This window comes from Macrotis lagotis, chromosome 1 (assembly GCF_037893015.1).
Source record: "Macrotis lagotis isolate mMagLag1 chromosome 1, bilby.v1.9.chrom.fasta, whole genome shotgun sequence".
Lineage (NCBI taxonomy): Eukaryota > Metazoa > Chordata > Mammalia > Peramelemorphia > Peramelidae > Macrotis > Macrotis lagotis.
Window position 1 is genome coordinate 421,001,216 of NC_133658.1, and position 23,256 is coordinate 421,024,471.

Sequence of the window (23,256 nt, forward strand, 5' to 3'; positions counted from 1 at the left end):
GAATACAGATAGATTAGGGTCAAAAGTCACAGCAGTAAATAATATAGTAATCTGATGTTTGAGCAATCCAAAGACTCCAGTTTTGGTGTTAAGAAATCACTATTTGATAGTTTGGGAGAACTGGGAAATCAGTATGGTAAAGATTAGGCACAGACCAACATCTGACATCCTGTATCAGGATAATGTTAAAGTGGGGACATTATTTAGACATAAAGGATGAATAGATAAGACAATTAGGAGAAAAAGGAATCATTTACCTGCCAGATCTATGGGGATGAGAAGAATTTTTGACCAACAGGAGAGAGAACATTCTGAAATACAAAAAGAATAATTTTAATTATATTATTTTTTTAATTGCACAAAGAAAAGAAATGCAACCAAGAAGAGAAGGAAAGTCAAAAGCTGTGAAACTATTTTAACAGATAGTGTTTGTGATTAAGGCTTCACTTTTAAAATATATAGACAATTACAACATATTTATAAGAATTAATAGTCATTCCCCAAATGACAAATGCTCAAAGGGGATGAAGAGGTAGCTTTCAGATGAAAAAATTAAATCAATCTATACTTAAGTGAAAAATATTCTGTCATTATCAATTAGAGAAATGCAATTTTTTTGTATCTTATTTGTTTAATTTTCTTTATAATTGCAGAATAAAACAATTATTTCCATATCATAGTAAAATTTTAAAAAAGATGACTGCACATGGAATGGCAAATCAAAGCACAACATGCTTTTCCTTTCACTTATATAACAAACTTATCACGTGAACATTTTCTTCCCTCTCCTCCACAGATACTCACAACTAGACACAAATAGATGCACATAAACATACACACACTCACACACACACATATATATCCACATGTGTCAAATTATTCAATGCATTCTTCTAATCATTAGTCCTTTCTTTTTTTAGAAAGATTTTATTTATTTCGAGTTTTACAATTTTACCCCTAATCTTGCTTCCCTCTCCCAACCCCGCACAGAAGGCAGCATATGTTAGTCTTTACTTTGTCTCAATGGTACACATTGAATAAGTTTAATGTGATGAGAGAAATAATATAATTATGGAAGAAAACTAAATTAAAAGAGACAGGAAAATTATATAATAAGGTAACTTTTTTTTCTGAATTAAAGGTAATAGTCTTTGGTCCTTGTTTAAACTCTATAATTCTTTCTCTGGATACAGATGGTGTTTTCCATTGCAGATAGCCCCAAATTATCCCTGATTGTTGCACGGATGGAATAAGCAAATTCATCAAGGTTGATCATCACCCCCATGTTGCTGTTTGAGTGTACAATGTTCATCTGATTCTGCTCATTTCACTCAGCATCAATTCATGCAAATCCTTCCAGGTTTAACTGAATTTCCACCCCTCCCAGTTTCTCATAGAACAAGAGTGTTCCATGACATACATATACCAGTTTGTTAAGCCATTCCCCAACTGAAGGATATTTACTTAATTTCTAATCCTTTGCCACTACAAACAGGGCTGCTATGAATATTTTTGTACAAGTGATATTTTTACCCTTTTTCATATTCTCTTCAGGGTATAGACCCAGTAGTGGTATTGTTGAATCAATGAATATGCACATTTTTGTTGCCCTTTGGGTGTAATTCCAAATGGCTCTCCAGAATATTTGGATGAGTCCACAGCTCCAGCAACAATGCATTAGTGTCCCAGATTTCCCACATCCCTTCTAATATTGATCATTGTCCTTTATGGTCATATTGACCAGTCTCAGGGATGTGATGTGGTACCTCAGAGATGCTTTAATTTGCATAAAGGTACCACCTCACACCTACCAGATTGACTAATATGATAGAAAAGAAGAAATAATACATGTTGAAAGGAATGTGGGAAAACTAGGATACTTTTTTTTTACTGCTGGTGGAGTTGTGAACTGATCCACTCATTCAGCAAGCAATTTGGAACTCTGCACAAAGAACAATAAAACTGTGTATATTGATTGATTTAGTAATAGCACTAGGTCTGTCTCCCAAAGAGATCACAAAAATGAGAAAAAGACTGACATATACACATATGACCTCATTTTGAGATAAAAAAATTTGAAAATTGAGGGGATTCCCATCAATTGGGGAATGGCTGAACAAATTGTGGTATGTGAATATAGTGAAATATTATTATTCTATAAGCAATTATGAAAAGGCAAATTTCAGAAAGAGTTACATGAATTAATTCTGAGTGAAATGAGCAGAACCAGGAGAACATATTATATAGTGACAGCAACATTGATATAGAATAATTATGACAGACTTAGCTATTCTCAGCAATAAGTGATCACAGATAATTCCAAGATTTGTGATGAAAAATGCCATCTACATGCAGACAAAGATTTATCGAGTCTGAATCCCGATCAGAGCATAGTAGTTTCACCTTTTAAATTTTTCCCTTTCTTTTTGTTTTCCCCTTTCTCATGATTCTACTATCACAGCATGACTTATATAGAAATATGTTTAATTTGATTGTACATTGATAACCTATATCAAACTTCTTGGTATCTAGGTGTTGAAGAGAGGAAGATAGGGAGGAAGAAAAGGAATTTTGAAAGCTGTCTTTACATATAATTGGGAAAGCTAATTAATTTAAAAATGAGAGGTATCTGTGATCTTATTATCCTTAATTCTGTTTCCTTCACTCTCTTCACAAATCATTGGTTTAATGGATGTCAAAATATTCCTTCAAATGCATAGATATGTTCATGTCAAATCTTTATTCAAAAAATCATTAGAGACCCCTACTTCATAATATACAGTATAATTTCCCAAAGATGGCATTTAAGACTTTTCAAAATCTAACTCAAACCAACTGCTCTACATAATTTCTTAATGCTCCCTTTCACCATTTCTCCATTCCAGTCATATTAAACTACTAACTCTACTGTAATCCCATCCTAACCTCTTTCTCATTCTGTATTTAAAATTTATATTAATGCTTTGAATACCATCTTCATCACTCCCTTTTGAACTCCCTCAGGTCGTGTGTTTTCTCCTTTCATATCAACCTATCTATGTCACATTTTCATTCAATGATTTCCTCACTTTGAACTTTCTATCTTTATAGTCTCACTGTACTGTCTGTGCCCTATATTACAGTAGGTTTGCTCAAAAATATACCTTAGCTTTTCCTACCTCATCACTATTTACTTTTTACTTTTACTTATATATTTCTTACTTATGGTATTCCCTCTGCGTAAATTCTCCTCCCTTATTTGTCAGTCAAAATTCTTTATCTCTGAGGTAAATTGATAGTCTATTGTCTAAAAAAAGTCTTCACCTTAGGAGAAGGCTCCTGAATAATATTTGTTAGGCAATTTATCTAGAATCTCCACTTCACTTTCTCCATTCTTTCATGTAAGGAAGATATAATATGTCAACCATATAAGTACATATGCACAGAAGAGATATGAATATAAAAAGAATATAGGATATATATATATATATATATATATATATCAAACATAAATATTGTATAAGGGTATGTGATATGTACATATAGTAGAAGGGACAGGTATATACATGTACAGGATGTATTGGGTAGGTGTGCATATATGTAGAAGTCATGCATTTAACAAGTGGATTGTGCACTATGTATTGTGATATGCGAATATGTGATATATATATATATATATCACCTATACTATATATGTATAATATATATATATATATATATATATATATATGAGGAAAGTAAATGATACATGTGTACAAAATGCATTTGATGATGTTCTCTTTCATTATTTTTCCACTTTTAATTTTAATATGCATTACTAAAATTTTCTTCATCACTTTATCAAGGCTAGACATTTACCAAAATAATAAGTATAGTTTTTATTTTTAGCATTTGATTATTTCTTTTTCTTTTGTAAATAAAAGAATTTATTTATTTTTAGTTTTACAATTTTCCCCCTAATCTTGTTTCCCCTTCCCCCCCACACAGGAGGCAGTCTGTTAGTCTTTACACTGTTTCCATGGTATACATTGATCTAAGTTGCATGTGATGAGAGAGAAATCATATCCTTAAGGGAGAAAAATAAAGTGTAAGACATAATAAAACTACATAATAAGATAATTTTTAAATTTAAAGTAATAATCTTTAATCTTTGTTCAAAATCCACAATTTTTTTTCTCTGCATTCAGATGGTATTCTCCATAGCAGAAAGTCTTAAATGATGCCTGATTTTTGCCTTGATATAATGAACAAGTCCATCAAGGTTGATCATCACCTTCATGTTGCTGGTATTATGTACAATGTTATTCTGGTTCTGATCATCTCACTCAGCATCAATTCATGCAAATCCTTCCAGGCTTCCCTGAATTCCCATCCCTCCTGGTTTCTAATAGAATAATAGTGTACCATGACATACATTTACATGCAATTTGTTAAGTCATTCCCGAATTGTAGGACATACTTGTACCATACATACATTTACCACATTTTGTTGTCATTCCTGAATTGTAGGACACTCACTTAATTTCCAATCCTTTGCCACTACAAACAGGGCTGCTATGAATATTTTTGTGCATGTGATGCTTTACCCTTTTTCATATACTCTTCAGGCTATAGACCCAGTAGTGGCATTGCCCTATGAAAGGGTATGCACATTTTTGTTGCCCTTTGTGCATAATTCCAAATTGCTCTCCAGAAAAGTTGGATGAGTTCACAGCTCCACAAATAATGCATTAGTGTCCCAGATTTCTCACATCCCTTTCAACTTTGATCATTTGCTCATATTGGCCAGTCTGAGAGTTATGGAGTGGTACCTCAGAGATGCTTTAATTTACATTTCTCTAAAAAAGAAGCAATTTAGAGCAACTTTTCATATGTCTATGGATATCTTGATTTCTTCATCTGTAAATTGCCTTTGCATGTCCTTTGATCATTTGTCAAATGGGGAATGTTATGTTTTGTTGAAAATTTGACTCAGTTCTCTGTATATTTTAGACATGAATCTATTGTCAGAAATCCTAGTTGTAAAAAATGCTTGCCAATTTGCTACATTTTTTTATCTTAGTTACAGTGGTTTTTTTCTTTGCAAAAGCTTTTAAATTTAATGTAATCAAAATTATCTAGTTTAGTTTTAATGATATTCTCTATCTCCTTGTTTATAAACTGGTTCCCTTTATATAAATCTAACAGGTAAACTATTACTTGACCTTCTAGTTTGCTTATAATATTGCTGTTTATGTCTAAATACTGTATCCATTTTGATTTTTCTTGGTATAGGGTATGAGATGTCAGTCTAATCCAAGTTTCTTCCATACTAACTTCCAATTTTGCCAATAGATTTTATCATAGAGGGAAGTTTTTTCCCAGTAGCTGTACTCTTTAGGTGTATCAAAAATCAGATTGCTATAATCATTTCCTACTATTGCACCTAGTCTATTCCAATGATCAACCACTCTACTTGGCCAATACCAGACAATTTTGATGACTGATGCTTTATAATATAACTTTAAATCCAATAAGGCTAAGTCACCTTCTTTTGCACTTTTTTCATTGAATCCCTAGAAATTCTTGACTTTTTATTTTTTCCATAGGAATTTACTTTCCATTTTTTTCTAATGCATTAAAGTATTTTTTTGGAATTTTGATTGGTATGGCAAAGAAGTAATTTAGTTTTGGGAGAATTGACATTTTTATTATATTAGCTCCACCTACCCACAAGCAGTTGATATTTTCCCAGTCATTTAAATCTAATTTTATTTGTGTGAGAAGTGTTTTGTCATTGTTTTCAAAAAGTTTCTCAGTCTGCCTTGGCAGATAGACTCCCAGGTATTTTATATTGTCTGAGTTTACTTTGAATGTGACTTCCCTTTCTAGTTTTTTTCTGCTGCATCTTGCTAGTCACACAAAGAAAGGTTGAGGATTTATCAGGGTTTACTATATATCCTGCGACTCTGCTAAAGTTGCTAATTATTTCTAGTAGTTTATTTTATGATTGGATTTATCTAAATCTAAGAGAGGGAGGTTGAGATCAATGACTAGTAAAGTTTTGCTGTCTGTGTCTTACCATAACTCCTTCAACTTCTCCTCTAAGAATTTGGATGCTATACAATTGGGTGCATAAATATTTAGTTTTGAAATTTCTTTATTGTCTATGGTACCTTTTAGGAGGATATGGTTTGCTTCTTTATCTCTTTTAATGATATCTATTTTTGCAGATACTTTGTATGAGATAAGGATGGCTACCCCTGCTTTTTTCACTTCAGCTAAAGCAAAATATATTTTGCTCCAACCTTTTATCTTTACTCTATATGTATTTCTTTGATTTAAATGAGTTTCTTGTAAGGAGCATATTATAGGATTCTAGTTTTTAATCCACTCTGCTATTCTGTTGTCTTAAGGGAGAGTTCATTCCATTTACATTCAAATTTATGATTACTAACTCTTTATTGCCCTCCATTCTGTATTCCCTCTGTTTATATTTTTACCCTTTTTCACTTTATCCATATTCCACAGAATTTTGTTTCTGAATACCACCACCTTCAGTGTGTTTGCCCTTCTATATCCGGTCCCCTCCCCTTTCTTTACCCTTTGCCTTTTACCCTTCTTCCTTCCCTTCCTTCTGTTAGTTGTCCCTTTTCTTCCTGATCCCCTGTCCTCCCCTCCCTTTTCCCCTTTTAATACTTGAAAGGTAAGATAAGTTTCTTAACTTAACTCAGTGTGTGTAAGTTAACTTTAACCCAAATCTGATGAGAGGATGATTCAGGTGCTTCTCACCTCCTCCCTTCTTCCCCTCTATTGCAATAAGTCCTTTGAACCTCTTAATGTAATGGAATTTACTTCTTGTTAATTATATTCTCTCTGATAGAGTTACAGTTTTTGAGGATTATTAGAGTGTTTCTCCCAGGTAGGGGTATAGCCAGTTTCATACTATTGCATAACAATCTCACAGCTAAGACATGAGTGACCATCACTTCTGGATAAGTATATTCTCTCTAAGTGAGTTACAGTTCTCAAGAGCTAAGAGAATTTTTCTCCCAGGTAGGGATATAGCCAATTTCCTTTTCTTGGATAGCAGTTTTTTTCTTTACCTTTATTTTTTTAATCTTTTTATGTGTCTCTTGAGCCTCCTGTTTCATATCCAAATTTTCTATTTAACTCTGGTCTTTTCATCAGGAAATGTTGGAAGTCTCCCATTTTTTAATGTCCATCTTTTCCCCTAGAAGAGAATGCTCAGCTTTTCTGGTTTGTGGATTCTTGGCTGCATTCCAAGCTCCCTTTCTCTTCAGCATATCTCATTCCAGGCCTGTCATTCCCTTCATATTGATGTAGTCAGATCCTGCATAATCCTTCCTGTGGCTCCTTGATATTTAATTTTTTTTTTCTTTCTGGCTGCTTGTAGGATTTTCTATTTTATCTGATAATTATGGAATTTTGCCAAAAAACTCCTTGGTATTTTCATTTTAATATCCCTTTTCAGAGGAGATCAATGTATTCTTTCAAAAACTATTTTTCCCTCTGGTTCCATGATATCAGGTCAGTTTTCCATCACTAAATCCTGTTATATTAAGTTCAGGCTTTTTTTTCCTTCAGTGTTTTCAGGAGGACCAATAATTCTTAGTTTGTCCCTTCTCGATCAATTCTCAAGGTCAGTGATTTTGCTAATGAAGTATTTTACATTTTCATCTATTTTTTAATCTTTTGGTTTTAACAGAATCTTGTTGTCACATAAAGTCATTAGTATCCACAGACTCCATTCTTATTTATTTTTTACAGAAGAATTTTCTTCATTTACCTTTTGTAACTCCTTTTACATTTGGTTAATTCTATTTTTGAAGGACTTTTTCATTTGTCCAAGTGTAGTATTGAGAGAATTGTTATCTTTTTGCATTTGCCCAATTAAGTATCTGACAGAATCATTCTCATTTTATATTTGTCCAATTGCATTTTCAAGGATTTGTTTTCTTGTTGCAAGATGTTAATTTTCTCTTGAGTTTCTTTTCCCAATTTTTCCAATTGATCTTTAAACTCCTTCCTGATTTTTTCAAGGAAGTCTTTCTGGATTGGAGACCAATTCATATTCTCCTCAGAATTTCTAGATCTTTCTGGGTTAGGGTCTGTTACTTGTAAGTATTTCTCCATGGATCCCTCTTTCCACTGGGATTTCTTCATTTTCCTAGGATCTTGTGTTAGAGGGGGGCTGCCTCTCAGTGGTCTGCTTTTGAAAACCCTAGAGGATTTGTTCACTTGGTTTAATAATTCTGAGTGGGCTGGCCAGTAGGGCTTGCTGGTTGATTTCTCTGGAGTGTTTGAGGCACTGTTCTAGTCCTGGAGGGAGTGAGGAGGGGCAGAAGGGTCTGAATTGTCCTTGAACAATGGTCTGGGTGCTGGGGGGCATATTTGATCTCTCTTTCAGCTTAGGGAGCTCTGCTGTCCACACTTGAGCTTGAGGGATTGGAGGGTGGTTGCTATGTAGCTCAGGGCCCCTATGCCCAGCTGGTCAATTTGTAGGCATGCTCTGAAAATCTCTGTGATGGGATTCACCCTCTGACCTGATTGGGACTCACCAGACCTCTGCTCGACTGGCAAAAGATTACGGCTAGAGTTGGTTCTCAGACCTGCCACTCACCAAAGCCTCCACTAAAGCCTTATGTCCTCCGGCTTCACCCAGATGCTTACCCTGTGCTGGCCCTCTGCTCTCCATTCCTGGAGACAGACCTTGATGGTAGGTGTTCTTCTCCTAGCTTCTTTTCCTGAGTTTTGCAAATTGAATATTTGTTAAGAGATTTCTTTCATGTTATTTTTGAGGGGAAACTAGGGGAACTTAGCACAGTGCCTGTCTTCTCTCTGCAATCTAGGCCAAAAGTCTTTTCCTTCATTTTCAAAGAAGACCATGACATCATAAAAGGATGCCATGGCATGCACTTGAAGTGACTTGGGGGGGGCAGTGCTTTGCAAAGTCATCAATCTCAGTTTCTCCTCCAGAGCCATCTGGGTCCAGTGACTAGATATGAATCAGAATGATTAGAGATAGTCTTAGATACAAGGCAATTGGGGTTAAATGACCTAATCAAGTTCATACAGTTAGTAAGTGAAAAAGGCTGTACTTGACATGAAGTTTTCCTTGCTCTAGGGCCAGTGATCTCTTCTTTGTGACACCTCCCAAAACAAGATACATTTATACAACATATGTATATAGAAAATGTGTAAAAAAACAGTGAATATAAAAATGTGCTGAATGATAGAAAATGATCTCCAGAATTAATTTTTCTCAGGGCATAACTTTTACATAATTATTCCATGATCCTTTATAGATTATGTTTGAACATAACATTTTAAGCTAGTTTCTTTTTTAATTTGTTTATTATGAACTAGAAAAACATAAAGATATAAAGATTTTTATATCTGAAGAAAGTTGGTAAAATGATAGTAAATGAAACCAGGAATTTATTATATAGTTTTTTGTTAATCTATATTAAATTTATGCTGAGAGTTCCAACACAGTCCTGTTTGTCATTGTTCTCCTTTGGAAATTCCTTCTGTTATTTTCTCTGCATTTTTTTAAAAGAATTAAATTGATATTCATTCCTTTTCTGGTTGTTTTACATTTCCACCCTCTTATTACTATCATAATCCTTACAATGAATCTTTATCATTGTTATCAAGGATAATTAAACCAATTATTTTCATATTAAGCAAAATATTAATTTTCATTTTTTCCTCTTTTTTATAAGTTTAATAAAACTACTCATAGCTTTGTTGTTGTTGAATGTTTATTTTATTAATCTGTCTTTTCTTTCTTTTAGTTTATATATGCATTTAGCAACATAGATTTGTCCCTTAAGATCTTAATTGAGTTTATCTCAAAATTTTGTGTATGTTTCACCATTTTTGTGTTCACTTTGATAAAATATCATTTCAATGATTCATTTCCTGATCAAGAAATTCCTTCGAATTTATTTAGTCTTATATTTTAATTTAATTTAATTTTCTTTGAATTTTCTTCAATTTTTTAGTTGAGTATAATTGTTAGTGTGTTGTGATCATGAAAGGATAGATGTATTATTTTTTCCTTTTCTTAATTTGTTAAGAATTTAAAAAATAATACCCATTCATTTTTGTAGAGTTTTCATGCAGTGTTAACATATATGATTCTTATTTGTTTTCCATCTGTAATGTCCAGAAATCTCTTATTTTACTTTCTTAATGTGCCAATCTGATGCACTAGAACTGTTTTACTTATCTTTATTTATCATTCTGAAAAATGCTTACTTAGATCCCAAGGTTACCCAACTAGGTAATTATTACATGTCTGAGGTTGAATTTGAACTCACATACTCCTGACTCCAGGGCTCTATCCACTGTGCCACCTAGGTGTCCCTACCTTTTAGCTTTTACCAAACATTTACCATTTATAAAATTTTGAGTTACATACTTTTCTCCCTTCATTTTTCCTCCCTCCTCCCCTTGAAAAAAAGTAATCTGATATAGATTATACACATATAGGTTTGTTGAATATATTTCCATATCTGTCATGTTGTGAAAGACAAATCAGAAGAAAAAGGGATCAAAAACCATGAGAGTGTTAAAAAACATAAAGCAAAAACCAAAAATTTATGGAAAATTATATGCTTTGGTCGTCATTCTTATACCATAGTTCTTTCTCTGGATGTGGAAGGTATTTTCCATCTTAAGTCCTTTAGAATTGTTTTTGTTTAATGTACTTCTGAAGAGAGTGACCTCATTCATATTTGATCATCATACAATATTATTGTTATACATAAAACTTTTATTGATTAAGTAAAAAGTCTCACCAAAATGTGACATAAAGATATGATGTGAATACATCTTGTTGGAAAAATAGGGCTGATAGACTTATGCAATCCAAAGTTGCTTCAAAACTTCAATTAGCAAAAAATGTAGTATCTGCAAAGTACAATAAATAATTAGAATTTTTTTGATTTTTGAAAGGCAAATGGGGTTAAGTGGCTTGCCCAAGGCCACACAGCTAGGTAATTATTAAGTGTCTGAGACCGGATTTGAACTAAGGTACTCCTGACTCCAGGGCCGGTGCTTTATCCACTGTGCCACCTAGCTGCCCCCTGCCAAGTACAATAAATAAAGAAGAGAAAATAAACCAAGATGACAGTAAAGGAAAAGAATAAGTTGTGAGAGGTAGGCAAAGATTGGAAACAATAATTAAATTTCTAAATTCCAAGAACAATGCTAGATCTGAGAACTAATGGCAATCTACTATTACTTCTAAATCTTTGATTTTGATTTGATGTCAGTTTGAAAAAAATTTAGCTCTAAGCATAAAGTACCGAAATCTTTCCTAGATCCGGGATATATTTTGTAAAAATTTTCCCCCATTTGTCTGCAAAGCTAGTTTTCAGCTTTCAATTGTTTGTAAGTTTATGAGTTATATAATTTTTGTTTTTTTAATTTATTTAAATTTATTTATTTATTTAAGGAAATGTGGTTAAATTACTTGCCTAAGGTCAAACAGAGAGGCCATTATTAACTGTCTGAGGTTGACTTTGAATTCAGGTCCTCCTGGCTCCAGTGTTGGTACTCTATCCAATGCACCATCTTGCTGCCCCTAAGTTCAATAATGTTCTACCACCTCCTCTTTCCTCCCCTTTCTCCACGTAAGAAAAAATGTATAATAGTGTTTAACTTTTCTGTATTAGTTATATTTAAAAAAGGAATTAAAAATAATGGGTAAAACAAACCATGAGAGAAAGAAAAAACATAAAATAATTTTTAAATGAACATAGTATGTTTTCTTCTGCATTCAGACTCCATAGTTTGTTGTTCTTGATTTTTAACTACTCAGGATTTATTATACAATAATTCTACATATTAAAAAACTTTTCTTCTCCTCCCAGAGAGTCTAGGCAAAGTTAAAGAGAGAGAGAGAGAGAGAGAGAGAGAGAGAGAGAGAGAGAGAGAGAGAGAGAGAATTTCTTATGATATTTCATTTTTACAAATATATGTTATAGAAGTTTTTCAACATTCATCCATTTGCATATATAGACTTTTAAGTTACAAAATTTCCTTGCATGCTCTTCCTTCCCACACCTCTCCCTTTAGCAATGAACAGTCAGATTAACATTATAATTACATATTTCTGATAAACATGTTTACAGATTAGTGATTTTCTGTAAGATGAATTAGGATTAAGGGAATGAGATATATAAGAGATATTTTAATAAAGTGTTTTTCAGATTCCAAAGAGTTTTTTGTTTTTGTTTTTATTTGTTTTGTTCTTCTTCCTCTAGATGGTAATAGAATTATCCATAGCTAGTCTAATACAGTTGTCCCAGCTCTCTGTATTGCTGAGAGCAACTTCATATATCAGGGTTGGCCATCTCACAATGTTGTTCTTAATGTGTACATTGTTCTATTGGTTCTGTCCTTTCATTTAACTTCATATACTGTAAATCATTCCATGCTTCTCTAGAGTCTGACCATTTATGGTTTCTTATAGAACAATAGTATTCCATAATATTCACATACCATAACTTGTTTAGCCATCCCCCAATTGATAAATTGATAGACATCCCCTCAATTTCTAATCCTTTGCCACTACAAAAATATTTGATATGAATATTTTGAAACATGTGGTATTTTTTCCATTTTTATGATTTCTTCTAGATATTAGGCCTAGAATTAGAATTGCTGAGTCAAAGAGAGTGAACAGTTTTATTGCTCTTTGGGCATAGTTCCATATTACCATCTAGAATGGGTGGATCAGTTCTCAATTCTCTCACAACCTGTCCAACATTGATCATTGTCCCTTTTTCTCATCTTAGCCAAACTGATAGGTGTGAGGTGATACCTCAGATTGTTTTAATTTGCTTTTCTCTACTTAATAATGATTTAGAGCATTTTTGTATGATTATATATATATACCTTTAATTTCTTACTCCATAGTTTTTTTTTTCATCAAAGTAGAGTGATCAGAGGAAAATGACACCCACATTTAGAAAACAACAACAAAATCATGCAGTTATCATTATTAATTGTCTATTTCCCAGTATCATATCTTTTAGTTTTCCTCCTATTCTTATATATAGGAATTCTTATATCTTTATAGAAACAAAAACAATAAATTTGATTAACACTTAATATTTATGGCTTACATACTGTTTATCTTCCCTTCTCTTCATCTGTCTAATTGGGATCCTTGGTTCTTAAGTTTTTTAACCTCTTTTTATCCCAATTTTTCATGATATTCTTATTGAAGTTAAAGCTTAAGCTGCCTGTAACTTTGTCTTCTCCAGTTCTATTAATTCAACTACTCCTTTCACTGTTGCCATATTGTGTTGAAAATCTATATTATTCCAATCTCAAGTTTTTGACATGTTCAACTCTTTTTTGCCTAGTTCAGTAATAATATCATGATATCCTTTGTTCCCTCCCTTCTTCTATGTCTGTATGGTTCTCTGTCTGCCAATAATGCAAAAATAAATTTATCCTTCATTTCTTCTGTGAAATATTTCCTTTACTTTTTCTTTCCTCCATTAAAAACCAAATTATTATGAAATTGAAATATATTTTCCTGAATTTCATCTAGCTATGTCCTGAATTTTGCTTACTTTTCTGCCTCCTTCATTCATAAATACAATCAAAATCTGAAAAGATACTTGTTTCTTCTTCCTAAATAATGCAGCCAATACACTATCATCCAGCTCTTTTTCATCACTCAATTATTTTTCTGTTTTTCTTGATTCTTATATTTGCTTTGCAAACTTTGCAACCAGTGTTGTCTCTTTTGCAAAAAGTCAATTCTTGTTTATTCTTTTGTCCCTTGAAATATTTTATTCTATTAAATTATGTCTCTTAAGTGTTGCAGCATGGTGCCGTGATGCTTATTCAGATTCTTTCATTTTTGAAATCTTTCTTGTTTTTTTTTTTGACTTGGGAGAGCTGGATTTTATCAGTGAGAATGATTTTAGTAAATGGTAGATTTCTTGATGAATTCTTCACTTTTTTCATTTTGTCAAAGAACTGGGTATTTTACTTTTATGATTTCTTATAACTTGATATCTAGGACTTTTGTTTGGGAAAGGTTTTAAGGGAGTTCAATGAATCTTAAATCATTCTTTATAGATTTTTTTTTCTGTGGAAACAGTTTTTTTATAGTAAATATCTTAAACATGTTCCCATTTTCAATTTTTCAATTTTGTCTTAATGTTTCACAGTCACCTAGAATCATTGTGTTCCATTTCTTCCATTCAATTATTTCTCAACTTTTGTAATGTTTCCAAGATTGTAATGAAGGAATTCCTTTTTTAGGTTTTTGCAAGGCAAACGGGGTTAAGTGGCTCACCCAAGGCCACACAGCTAGGTAATTATTAAGTGCCGGAGACTGGATTTGACTCCAGGGCCGGTGCTTTATCCACTGTACCAACTAGCCGCCCTGAAGGCATTTTTCATTTATTTTATAATTACTTTTACAAAACCTAGAAAGCAGTTGGGCAGAAGTTAGACTTAGAAAGTCATCTTATATCATATTGAATAATGAATTTGAAATTAATATATAAACTTAGTATTAAATTATTCAAATATATTAAAAAATCGAAGTGAAGCAGATTGAATCCCTTATACATACATGAGTAGGAAACGAATTATTTTATTTAAGAAAGATTTTATTTATTTTGAGTTTTACAATTTTCCCCCATTCTTACTTCCCTGCCCCCACCCCCTAGAGAAAGCATTCTGTTATTCTTTATATTGGTTCCTTGTTATACATTAATCTCAGTTGAATGTGATGACAGAGAAATCATACCCTTAAGGAAGAAAAATAAAGTATGAGATAGTTAAAATTACATAATAATATAACTTTTTTCCCCCTAATATGACAGTAATAGGCTTTGGTCTTTGTTCAAAATCCATAGTTCTTTCTTTGGATAGAAATGGTATTCTCCATTGCAGATAGCCCAAATTTGTCACTGGTTGTTTGGATGAGCAAGGCCATCAAGGTTGATCATGAACCCATGTTGGTGTTAGGGTATACAATTTTATTCTTGTTCTACTCATCTCACTCAGCATCAGTTCATGGGAATATTTCCAGTCTTCCCTGAATTCCTATCCCCTCTGGTTTCTAATAAAATAATAGCATTCCTTAATATACGTATATGACAGTTTGTTAAGCCATTCCACAATTGAAGGACATTGACTTAATTTCCAATTCTTTGCCACCACAAACAGGGCTGCTATAAATATTGTTGTACAAGTGATGTTTTTACTCTTTTTCATAATCTCTTCAGTTTATATAACTAGTAGTGGTATTGCTGGATCAAATGGTATGCACATTTTTGTTACCCTTTGGTTGTAATTCCACATTTCTCTCCAGAATGGTTTGATGAGTTCATAGCTCTACCAAAAATGTATTAGCATCCCAGATTTCTTGCATCCCTTCCAACACTGATCACTGTCCCTTCTGGTCATATTGGCCAGTCTGAGAGGTGTGAGGTGTTACCTCAGAGATGCTTTAATTTGCCTTTCTCTAATAAGTAATTATTTGTAGCACTTTTTCATATGACTATGGATAGCTTTTATTTCCTCATCTGTAAATTGTCTTTGCATATCCTTTGACCATTTGGCAACTGGGGAATAGCTTATTATTTTTTGAAAATTTGACTCAGTTCTAGGTATATTTCAGAAATGAGTCCTTTGTCAGAAATACTAGTTGCAAAATTTTTCCCCAATTTATTGCATTTCTTTTGATCTTGGTTACAGTGGTTTTATCTGTGCAAAAGCTTTTTAATTTAATATAGTCAAAATTACCTAGTTTATTTTGAATGATGTTCTCTATTTCTTCCTTGGTCATAAACTGTTTCCTTTTCCATATATCTGACAGGTAAGCTACTACTTGATCTCCTAGTTTGTTTATAATATTGTATTTTATGTATAAATCCTGTATCCATTTTGATCTTTTCCTGTTATTGGGTATGAGATGTTGGTCTAATTTAATTTTCTTCCAAACTATCTTCCAATTTTCCAAAGCCTATTACTGTCATATTAGGGGGAAAAAAGTTATATTATTATGCAATTTTAACTATCTCATACTTTATTTTTCTTCCTTAAGGGTATGATTTCTCTGTCATCACATTCAACTGAGATTAATGTATAACAAGGAACCAATATAAAGAATAACAGAATGGGAGTTTAATCCCAATAGTTGGACTTTTTGTGTTTGTCAAACAGCAGGTTACTATAATCTTTTCCTGAAATTGCATCTAGTCTATTCCCCTGATCCATGACTCTATTTCTTAGCCAATATCAGGACTGATTCTTTATAATATAATTTTAGATCTGGTAAGGCGAAGCTACCTTATTTTGTGCTTTTTTCATTGAATCCCTGGAAATTCTTTACTTTTTTATTTCTCCATGTAAATTTACTTATGACTTTTTCTAACTCATGAAAGAAATTTTTTTTTGAATTTTGATTGGTGCTAAACCAGTAGTTTAATTTTTGTATAATTGTAATTATTATTACATTAGCTCGACCTATCCATGCACAGTTAATGTTTGTCTAAGTATTTAAATCTGATTTTATTTGCATGAGAAGAGTTTTGTAATTGTTTTCGAAAAGTTTTTCAGTGTGCCTTGGCAGGTAGACTCCCAGGTATTTTATTTTGTCTGAAGTTACTTTGAATGGCATTTCTCTTTCTAGCTCTTCCTGTTGTATCTTGCTAGTCATATATAGAAATTCTGCGGGTATATGATGGTTTATTTTATATCTTGCTACTTTGCTAAAGTTGCTAATTATTTCTAGTAGTTTTTGAGATGACTTTTTGGGTTTCTCTAGGTATACCATCATGTCATCTGCAAAGAGTGGGAGTTTTTTCTCCTCCTTCCCTATTGTAATTCCTTCAATTTATTTTTGTTCTCTTATTGCTGAGGGTAACATTTCTAATACAATATTGAATAGTCATGATAATTGGCCTCCTTGTTTCATCACTAATTTAATTGGGAATGCCTCAAACCTATTCCCAATGAATATAATACTTGTTGATGGTTTCTGATAGATACTGTATATTATTCTATTGAACAAACCATTTGTTCCTACACTCTAGTGTTTTTATTAGGAATGGTTTCTATATTTTGTCAAAAGATTTTTCAGCATCCATTGATATGATCATATGATTTCTGATGAGTATGTTATTGTTCTAATTAATTATACTAACAGTTTTCCTAATATTGAACCAACCATAAATGGCTAGGATAAATCCTACTTGGTCAGAATGTACTATCCTAGTGATAACATGTTGTAATCATTTTGCTAAGATTTTATTCAAGATTTTTGCATCTATATTCATCAGGGAGATATAGCTATAATTTGATTTCTCTGTTTTATCTCTTCCTGGTTTAGGTATTTGCACAATATTGCTGTCATAGAAAGAGTTAGGCAGAGTTCCATCTTCACCTATTTTTCCAAAGAGTTAATATAGAATTGGAACCAATTGTTCCTGAAACATTTGATAGAATTCACTTGTGAATCCATCTGGCCCTGGAGATTTTTGCTTAGAGCATTCAGTAATGGCTTGTTGAATTTCTTTTTCTGAGATAGGGTTGTTTATGTATATAATCTCCTCTTTGTTTAAACTTGGCAACTTATATTTTTGTAAATATTCACCCACTTCACTTAGATTGTCAAATTTATTGGCAGAGTTGGGCAAAACAATTCGAAATTATTACTTTAATTTCTTCTTCACTATTGGTGAGTTCACCTTTTTCATTCATGATACCAGCAATTTTGTTTTCTGCTTTCTTTTTTTTAATCAAATTGGACAGAGGTTTATCAGTTTTCTTGTTTTTTTTATAAAACCAGCTCTTGATTTTATTTATTAGTTTGATACTTTTCTTGCTTTCAATTTTATTAATTTCTAATATAATTTTTATAATTTCTAATTTGGTATTTAATTGGGGGTTTTTAATTTGTTCTTTCTCTAAATTTTTTAGTTGCATGTTTAGTTCCTTGATTTCTTTTTTCTCTAATTTATTCATGTAATCATTTAAAGATATAATATATCCCCTGACAGCCACCTTGATTGTATCCCAAAGGTTTTGGTATGTTGTATCATTATTGTCATTATCTAGGATGAAATAATAATTTGTTCTATAATTTGTTGCTTTATCCACTCATTCTTAAAACTGAGGTTATTTAGTTTCCAATTAGTTCTAGTTCTGTATCTCCCTGGTCCAGTATTGCATATGATTTTTATTGCATTATGAGCTGATAAAGATGCATTCACTATTTTTGCCTTTCTGCAATTGATCATTAGGTTTTTAAGTGCTAGTACATGGTCAGTTTTTGTGTAAGTGCCATGTACTGCAGAAAAAAATGTATATTCCATTAAATCCCCATTCAATTTCCTCCATAGGTCTATCATATCTAGGATTTCTAACAATCTCTTTACATCCTTAACTTCCTTCTTGTTTATTTTATGATTTGATTTATATAAATATGAGAGCAGGAGGTTGAGTTCTCCTACTACTAGAGTTTTGCTGTCTTTGTCTTTCTGTAGCTATTCCAATTTCTCTTCTAAGAATTTGGATGCATACCATTGGGTGAATACATATTTAGTATTGAAACTACTTTATTGTCTATGGTACCTTTTAGGAGGATATAGTTTCCTTCTTTATCTCTTTTAAGGCTATCTCTTTTTGTAGCTGCTTTGTCTGAGATAAGAATTCTTTCCCCTGATTTTTTCACTTCAGCTGAAGCAAAATAAAATTTTCTCCAACCTTTTACCTTTACTCTATTTGTATCTCTCTGCTTCAAATGAGTTTCTTGTAAGCAGCATATTGTAGGATACTGGTTTTTAAACCACTCTGCTATCTGCTTATGCTTTAAGGGAGAGTTCATCCCATTCACACTCAAAGTTATAATTACTAACTCTTTATTGCCCTCCATGCTATCTTACTTCTGTTTGTATTTTTCCCGATTTGTCCCTTTATCCATATTCTCCAGTATTTTTTTTCTGAATACCACTACCTTCAATATTCTCCCTCTTATATCAATCCCCTCCCCTTTTATCCCTTTTCCTTTACCTCTTCTTCCCTTCTTTCTGTTAGTTCCATTTTCTCCCCCTCCCCTCCCCTGTTCCCCTTTTAATGCTTAAAAGGTAAGATAAGTTACTTAACTTGATTAAGTGTCTCTAAGTTAACTTTAAGCCAAGTCTGATGAGATGGAAGATTCAGGTGGTTCTCAGCTGCTACCTTCTTCCCTTCAATAACCTCTTGATATAATGAGATTTGCCCCATTCAGTCTCTCTTCAATCTCCCTGTTCCTTACTGCCCCAATTTTTAAGGAAGTATTGTTTTTAATCATTCTATCTGAGTCACAGAAAAGTTATGAGGATATGAATTCTTAATCAAGAAAAGACTAAAGGCAAATACAAATATAAAATACATAAATATGACAAATAATTTATATGGATTAACAAAGGAAATCGTCTCCTGCGTAAACAATGCTTTAGAGGAAGAAAAACATATCTCTTAAAAAATAGTGAATATCAAAGTATATAGATGTTTTATCTCTTGCTTTCAAAGGAGACTATAGAATACTGTAACATCAGGGAAGTGTCATGAGATGCACATGAATTGGATTTGAGGAAGAGGGTTGCTGTACTAAATCACAAGTATCACTTTCTCCTCCATAGCCATCTGGGTCTGGTGACCAGATGTGAATCAGTACAACTGGAAATGTTCTTGGATGCAAACCCATAAGGGTTAAGTAACTTTACCAAGGTTATACAGTTGGTTGCTGAACCCAGATTTGAACTCAGGTTCTCCTGACTTCAGAGTCATTGCTCTACTTACTGTGCTATCTAATTGCCCCAAGTTATATAGAAAAAAAGAGAAATATAGAAGATAAAAATATCATTCTGCAATAGATAACTTATAAAATGATATAAATGACATTGCTCAAATGAAGAATTACAAACTGTAAATAACTATTTTCTATTTGAAAGAATCTCCAAATAATAAGGGGAATTAGTTTCAAAACAATGTTGATGCATCAGTGCACACTGAAAAAAATATTGAAGATGACAAAAGATGAGAATAAGTAAAGTAAAAGTGGTTATAAGTACACAGATATAATACTGCCATATTGGTGGAATTTTAAGTTAAAAAAAGTGTTAGAAAGAAATTTCAAATTATGTAAATAAAATAACCAAAACAGCTACACCATTTGACACAGAAATTGCTCTAATAGGTTTAATATACTTTAGAGAAATCATTAATCTTAAGAAAGGACAAAATATTTGTAGCAGCACTTTTGTGAAGCTGGGGAGCAAACTCATATCAATTAGAGACTGGTTAAACAAATTATAGTATAGGGATTTCCCTGGTGGAGTCAAAATGCCTGTGTGAAGCTAACATGCTCCTGGAGCTTTTCCCTAACAAAGCTAAATGAATCCTCTATGCAGGCATTAAAACTACATATCCAATCAAGAAACAGATAAGATTCAAAAAAGTTTTCAAGGCTAGACATTGTGGAGTATATTCAGTGAAGCTCTATCTCTGGGGGGAAAAGAGAAGTAAAGCCCAGTAAAGTGGGAGAATGGGAAAACTAATAGGAAGCTTCTAGCCACAGTTCAGTGAAAATTCCAACAGCTTGACAACAGCTAGATAGCAAAGCACCAGGAAGGTTCCCACCCTAAACAAAGTTAGAGCCCTGGAAACACTGGACAAATAAAACCATACGAGGTTGGGAACAAACCACTGCTTAAGCAGAACCCGGACATAAAGGAAGAAACATATCTCTGCAAAGGCAAGAAGCTACTTTGCAGATAAAGATGATAAAAATGCCACCTTGGATGAAGAAAACAGAAAAATTATCCACAGGGGTAGTCAGTCTCAAAAGAGTCTATGAATTGGACTCAAATCCAAAAGCTCATGGAAAAGTCTAAAAAAATATTCAAAGCAAAGAAGAGAAGAAGAAAAATGGAAGAAAGAAATGAGACTCATGCAGGAAAATTATGAAAAATTGACCAAAGAAATAAACTCTTTAACAATGAAAATAACCAACTGGAAAAAATGTAACTCTTCAAAAAATAATATTGACCAACTGGAAAAGGAAATACAGAAGTTAATTGAAGAAAATAAAACCATCCAAATAAGAATTGAATAAATAGAAACCAATGAATCTATGAGACTACAAGACTCCATCAAACAAAATAAAAAGGCTAAAAAATGAAGAAAACATAAAATACCTTTAAGGAAAAACAAAGGACTTGGAACAAAAATCCAGGAGAGATAATTTATGAATCATTGTTCTACCATAAGGCCTACATAAAAAAAAGGATCTAGAAAACATCATGCAGGAAATTATCAGGGAAATCTGTTCAAAATTGCTAGAACAAGAAGAAAAAATAGTCAAATAGAATACACAGAAACCCTCCAGAAAGAGACTCCAGGATAAAAACTCAGAGGGTTACTATGGCCAAATCCTAGAATTCTCAAATAAAAGAGAAGCAAACCAAAAAAATTAAATTATTTAAATGTAAAGGCAACACAATCAGACTTACACATAACTTTGCAGTCTCAAGACTTAAGGATCAGAGATCCTGTAATGCCATATACCAGAAGGCAAAGTTCCTGAGATTACAACCAAGAATTTATGACACTACAACATTCAGCAATTACTGTCAGGAGAACAGATGGATATTCAACAAAATAGAGGAATTTCAAAATTCTCTGATTAAAAAGACCAAAACTGAACTAATAATTCAATTGCCAAATACATGAATCCAGAGATGCATGAAAAGGTAAATGAAAAGGGGAAGGACTAAATAAAACAAAACAAATGATAGGCAAGACCATTATATACAACCCTATAAGGGAAGACATAACACTTGTAACTCTTGAGAATTGTATTTCTCTTAGGATATAATTGAAGAGATTGGACTTAGAGGATATATTTATGTTTGGTTCTTGTGTCTCTCCACTGAAGAGGAGCAAGATGACATCACTATGTTTGAGAGAAAACACCCTGATGAAAAGCAGGGGTCTTTAATTTCCACTTAAGTGTCTCAGTTTCCTACTTTAATTCTACTTTGCTCACAAAGCTTAGCACTTTCTTTGATAAAGGCATCATTTGCTGGGCTGTCCAGAATCAGTTTCTCACATCTCTTACAAACAATTACATATTTCGTGAGAGACTTTCAGAGTGTATCAGACTTAGAGCTCTTTGAGACTCTGTAGTTAATTAAAATAGAAGTACCTTTAGGATCAGAGGGTGAGAACCTATCTAAAAGGGTTAGAGTTAAGCCATACTTTATTTAACAAGAGTTTAAGTACCCTGCTTGGGTAACTAACGTGGAGGGGGAAGATGGGAAAAAGTATGCTTGGGGAGAGAGAGGTAGAAATCATTTATGAAATGATTTCACTTTCGATGATACTTTGACTCATAAGGATTGTGTGTTCTTGGAGAGTACCTGAAAAGGGGGTAAGATGAAAAATGATTGTGATTGGATGTAATTCAAAACTCTTGAGAAGTGTATTCCAAAGGAGATAGAACAGGGGCTTGATTGATAAATAATACCAGGTGAAGAGGTACAAAGATCTAGATTTAAGAGAAAAAAGAAGGGAGGGCATGAACACTGAGAAAACTCTATTCAATAGATTTGACCCAGAGAGGGAATAAGATACATTCTGATTTGGATTTAAAAATCTCACCTACTGGGGGCAGCTAGATGGCACAGTGGATAGAGCACTGGCCCTGTAGTCAGGTGGACCTGAGTTCAAATGTGGCCTAAGACACTTAATAATTGACTGGCCATGTGACCCTGGGTAAATCACTTAACCCCATTGTCTTAAATAAATTTTTAAAAGAAGAGTGGACTTTGTTTTAGGGGAAGCTAGGTGGTGCAGTGGATAGAACACCAGCCCTGGAGTCAGGAGGACCTGAGTTCAATTCTAACCTTAGACACTTAATAATTACTTAGCTATATGACCTTGGGCAAGTCACTTAACCCCATTGCCTTAAATAAATAAAATTTAAAGAAAACCATACATAATGTATAGGAAATGGGATGGGGATGGGGAGGGAAAGAAAGGGATGAAAGGACTGATAAAAAGGAAAGGCAAAGGCATAAGTAAAATAAGTTGCAAGTTAAATTTAGAAAAAAATGAAAGGGAAATGGGGTTAAAATTTGTTGAGGAGGAATAAGAAGAAACAAAAGAGAAAAAAAATAAATGGGGAAAGATAGCATGGAAGAAAGTATATAATTAGTAATCTTAATGATAAATGTGAATGGA

At 32.8% G+C, this 23,256-nt stretch overlaps 1 long non-coding RNA gene across 1 annotated transcript in view; it reads right to left on the reverse strand.

Moving 5' to 3' along the window:
• Positions 1-80: 80 nt before the first annotated feature.
• LOC141518613 (uncharacterized) overlaps positions 81-23,256 on the reverse strand; it is a 445,587-nt gene continuing 422,411 nt past the window's right edge. Inside the window, exon 4 of the long non-coding RNA XR_012477237.1 lies at positions 81-311. This is a non-coding gene — a long non-coding RNA (uncharacterized LOC141518613). The remainder of the gene's footprint in view (positions 312-23,256) is intronic.